This window comes from Cupressus sempervirens, chromosome 5, assembly GCF_028749045.1.
Source record: "Cupressus sempervirens isolate cs-2001-9-10 chromosome 5, ASM2874904v1, whole genome shotgun sequence".
Lineage (NCBI taxonomy): Eukaryota > Viridiplantae > Streptophyta > Pinopsida > Cupressales > Cupressaceae > Cupressus > Cupressus sempervirens.
The window spans coordinates 267,697,713-267,703,712 of NC_143122.1; positions in this window are offsets into that span (position 1 = coordinate 267,697,713).

Below are 6,000 nucleotides of genomic sequence, written 5' to 3' on the forward strand. Positions count from 1 at the left end.
ACAATTAGCCAGAAGCAGGCCTGCACCACATCTATGAGATGTGGTTCTCAAATAACTCATCTATCTCTACGAATTATGGTTCTCTGTAAGGCAATAACTCTTATATTGAGAAATAAAATGCACTCTTCAATGCTAGATTAGAAGAAATGACTCTCTGCTACCATTATTTGGATGCGCAAAACAAATGAGAAAAGAAAAGAAAAGACTTTCATGCTTAGCCAAATTACCCTTAAATAAGAGAAGATACATAGGTTACATAAACCAATGAAAAAAAATCACATTCTAATGATATATCCAAGTAATATATTATAGGGCATATATCATATAAGTAATATATAAGACACCCACGATGCTACATTTTCATCTGATTAGCCTATATTATAGGAAATATATCATATAATTTGAAATCACACCAAATGAATAAATATGACATACATGTACTAAATAGATATCCATAATGCTACATTTTTCATTTGATTAATCCACAATAAAAGACATGCTTATAAGTTGGAATCATACCCAAGTCATGGCTTTGATATTGTAAGCAATATTAAAAATATCCATAATCCTAAAATGCCCAGATCTTCATCCTACATTTATCATGTGATTAGTCTACATTAGAGTACATGTAGCATATAATTTAGAAGCTCATAATTCATGAGCATGATATATAAGTATTATGTAATGTACTCAAAATCACACATGATTTGGAATAACAGAGTTCATCAGTATGACATATCAGATTAAAAGTACCACTGATCCTACATTTTTTTGTGATTAAGGTAAACCATTAATGAGCATATTTCATATAATTTGGAATGATAGAGAATCCATAGAGATCATAACCAAATATATAACATTTTCATAGAGGACAATCAAGTTAATGAGCAACTAGGGTTGAAGTAGTAGATCAAATTGAAGTGGTTAGCATACTAATAGATTTTGAGAAGACACAGTAGAGTTCATTCCCATCTATAGTTCAAGTGATGGAAATGATGGTAACATGATTTGATAAAAAATAATAGACATGAACCAAATGCATTGGCATTGTATATCCTTCCACATTTTGAAAGTTGTCTATTGAGACAGGTGGGAAGGATATCGAAAAACTATAATATATGATCTCTTCCCACTATGTTTTGATGGATGTTCATATACTATTCCAAAGGTCTCATTTTCTCACAATCATGGAGTATGTTGGATAAGGTTATGAGATTCGGTACTGGTATTATTATTCTATTGTAAAAATCATGCTATGGAATATATAGTCTATACAATGTGCTGCAACAACAAACAACTTCCAAAAACTGTCCTATGAGATAGACTATAGTCAAATGGACACAAATTTCTCAATAATCAATGGAATTTACCAAACAAAAACCCAATGAAAGTAGATTTAATGCACTTTATAACAACCTTCTAACACTTATTTAATGGTCCATATGGAGTGTCCCAATAACTAGAATGACAATCTGAGTGCTATAACAAATACTCATTCCTCTTATAATAATATACAAGTGGTCTCCTACTAGATTTGTCTAAACAACAATGCACCTATGGTAGGACCTTGGACCTAAATATAGATTTTACTAAATATGATGAAAACTTTCATAACTCACAACTAAGATATTCATTCAAGATATTCAAAAACCATATTATTATGTAGGAACATAAACATAAACATGTATAAGATTCTATTAATTATTATTTTTCCATTCATTGAAATGTATGTACATAAACATCATACACTATTCAAATACCATCTAAGTATCATGCTAAATATGATGAATATTTCTCAATACATATTATACAAAGAAAAGTATAATATGTCTCAAGTACAACACATCTAAAGATCTATAGTCTTCCCACATTCTCCTTGCTATTTCATCTCGAAACCTCCCCCAATCATCTCTATCACGTTAAGTCATCCCATATGTATCAAGTATTGGTACATTTACCCCCTTACACACATCATCCTCTTTGGTTTCAACTTCAAATGGAATGTCATCTTCTATTGTAATGAAGTTGTACAGTATGCAACATGCTAAAACAATCTTTTACACTCTATTGTATTCCTAAGTGAGGAGTGTCAATGGCTAAATAATGTAGTGCCTGCCCCTAGTCTACATTTTTGAGCTACATTTATGATATGATTGCCAAACTCTTTTAGGCCAATTTATGTTTGATGATTAGTATTATTATTTTAGAGATTATCAGATGATGTTTACACTCAGTTTATTATATGATGAGATTACTTGGTACTCTATATTTCATGCATGTATGATGATTATTCAATGGTTTCAGTTATTGATGATGATTAGTTAGATGGTTTATTATTTCATGTGATTCTTATGGATACTTACCCCATACTGCATGTGTATGGTGTGCGTGTTGTTTTATTTATGTATGATGTTTTTGATATGGTTAAGGAAGGGAGTCGTAGTCACCTGCTAGTCGGGATCTACACGATGCACCACTTCCTCCCATTGTCTGTTTAGCTTAGAATATTGTGTTTGTACATGCGTGAATTTTATGCAGGTCGCAGGTACCGGGTATCGACTTCCCTGAATTGTCAGGATGAGCGTACCCTATCGCATTGTCTCAATGGTAAGAGAGGGGAGATAAACTCTTAAGTCCAAATCCTAAACTCTTTAGCCAATTGTCCTAATTGATAATTAGGACAAGTATCTGAGTTCAGTACCCTCTGAATGCATCAAATGATGTAATTTCGTATGTTGCTTTATGAGTCCTTGGTGTATTTTCTATTAATTAAGTCTAATTAAAAAAAGATTAATTAATGATTTAATTAAATAGAGAATTATTATGATATCTTTATATTTAATTAATTAATTAATTAATTAAAAGAATTAAATTTGGAGATTAAAATTCAAGGATAAATTTAGAACAGGATAATATTTATTTAATTTAATAATAATATATTTGGAGTTCATTTTTAAATAAATGCTAAATATTATTTTTATTTAAATTAATTAAATATGTTATCAATTAAGTTCTAAAATAAATTAAAAAGTTGAAAGATATTAATTTATTAAGAATTCTAGATCGCATGATCTAAACATGAGTTAAATATAAGAATTAAATTAAAAGATTAAATTATAAAAATTAATAATGTTATTTTAATTTCTTAAAAGTGCACATAAGATTAAAGTAATAAATTAATTTAAAATAGAAGTCAAGTGAAATATTAAATAAATTTATTTAATAATTCAACTTAATGTGCATGAAAGTTGAATGCAAAAGAATAAGAAAAGATAATAAAAGTTAATTTGGAGTTAATTGAGTTGTGCAAAGAGTCTTCTCGGGTAAACGCACAATTAGTGCCCCGATTTGAGGGGAAATTGCTTATCACAACTTTGGGGGGTTCATTTTTGAGATAGACGAATTTGGACGGGAATTTTTGGGAGACAATTTTTGGAAGCAAATTTCAGAAGGCTGATACCAAGAAAGTTTTCCAGGGGAAGGTTATTGAGAGGAGCGAATTCGCATACAGTTCCTGGAGATTGCATAATAGCATCAGGATCAGGTAGGGTCTTATGTTTTGACTATCCATTAAATATGCAATTATCCCTTCCTGTCTTCTTTGTGTCTGGGGTTTGTAGATCTAAATTCTCTGTGATGAAAGTTTTAACTGTTCAATATTGTGAATTTATTAATTGCTCTTCAATAATTTCTGTATCCATGGAGACTGGATGAATTATTAGAACCCTTGTTTTCTTGATTTAGAAATTAACATTTAATTTAGTAGGGGTTTTGATTTTTTTTGAAATTAAAAAGTTCTAGATAAAAAAATTAATATATATATATATATATATATATATTTATATATTATATATTTATCCTTTGAGAGAAATTGTTTTATTGAAAATTAAACAAAATTAATTTTTAAAATAAAACTTGATTTATTTTATTTATATTAAATAAATAAATAAATAAAAATAAAAAATATATATAAAAAATATATATAATAATATATAGTGGGGGGGGAGGGAATCACCCCGTACCCGCCCCTCACTGTCGGAGGCCGACAGTACCTACATCGCAGGTACTGTGACTGCAGGTACAGAGTACCTGCCGCCACAGGCCCTGCGATCGCAGGCCTGCGGCCAAGCTGACGAGCTATAAACGTTGTTTGAATAAAAAAAAATATAAAACTTTGATTTCGCTTTTTTTTTTTATATATAATTTTTAATTTACTAAAAACAAATTTTATTATTTAAAATTTTTAATTAATAAAATTATAATATATTTAAATTAATAATAGTTTTAACTTTATTAATATTTAATAAATAAATATTAAATGCATAAACATAGTTGTAAATATTAATTTATTAATTTTGGTATAAAATTTATAAATTAACAATTAGTGAATAGATTAAGATAAGTAAGTAGAACAGGCAATTATTGATTAATTTAATTAGTTTAATTAAGTTAATCAATAATGAATATTATTTGAGTAAATTATAGATTTGGATTATGGATTTAATGAAAGTTATTATAGAAATGGGTTATTCATAAAAGGGTAGTTGTGAAAACTTTGTTACTTGAATTCGACATTAAACTAAAACATAAACCTTACCTTAACTCAAATAATATACTTTCAGATCCAATCTCTGAGACTTTGATGTTGTCTTTGTACTTTGAATGTTTTGGGGTTGGTTTAGCGTTGACCAGTTCAGGTTGTTACCAGAGGCTCGGGGTTGTGAATGTGATGTCATGATGATTTGGTCTCGATCTTTCTTAACCTGACCATGGTAATGTGATGAAGTGCTCTATGACATGATTGTGTTTACTGTTTGTTATTGCTTTCCAGTTTCCTTGTGTGAAGCTGAGGTGTATGTATTTGAGAATACCTAACTTAACCATTTTTGAGTCTCGATCAGTTATATTTGATAACCATTTCTGAGTCTTGATCAGTTATACTTGTATTACTTTCTGGTTGCTCATTAGAGAACCATTGGATTTTGTGACTTATCATTGATGCCTTCAGTTGCTGATAGAGAACTGTCCTGATTACATGATTACTATTTGATGTTATCTGTTGCTCATGAAGAACTAATATAATTTTGTGGATTATCTTTTTATGATTTTTTTCAATTGCTTGTATAGGACTGAGATGGTTTTATTATGATTCTTTGATTTACGAGTTCATGAGCTAGGGTAGGTTATCTATGTGTAGAGTCGTGAAGTGGCTTGCAATGGGGGTCGGAGCCCTAAGAGGCTGCCTTGAGAAACCCATTGTAAGTTGTTTTTAATAAGTGAAAACATTTACACTAAATGAGAGAAAATGAACCTAACAAGATAATTGTATGTTCTCTCTCATGCCATGAGTGCTAGTACAGACTAGGATGGGGTAGAGAGAACGCTTGGTTACGACCTTGCATTCCATAGTATGCCTCATCAGTACGAGAGGATACTAGTGGCCGCAGGATCAGTAGGGACCCGGGATTCCTAAGGGATTGCTCAGGTAACTTCTATGTGACTTTTGCGATGACACTTTCCCGCTTGCATATTAGGTTTCCTACGTGTCTTGTGGTACCTCTGGGATTTAGATGTTAATCTTTTTAGGAACCCTTGAGTTAGCATACTTATAGGAATTTCTTGGACTTAGAGAGTATTTATGATTATAGGTTTTGTCATCCTATTTGGGACTTGAGACTATCTCCTCAGCGCGGTGGGAGTGGACCATTTAGGTTCTACGCGGTCGGGTGGTAGTGCTTTTACTCTTACCATTGAGATCCATTCCGTGGTCACCGTGGCTGGAGTTTTCGTGATTGGCATTTACCTTCACTATGTTCTTGGATTATTATGATGGATGGTTAGATTTTATGATAGATGTTTTATCATTATGGATGTATAGATGTATCGTGTATGGTGAATAGTTTCATATATTTTTACTGTACTTTGTATCATGGATTTGAGGATGTTGTGTCTTGATCTTTACATATGTATATTCTTTTAAGCCTTTCATACCCTGTGACT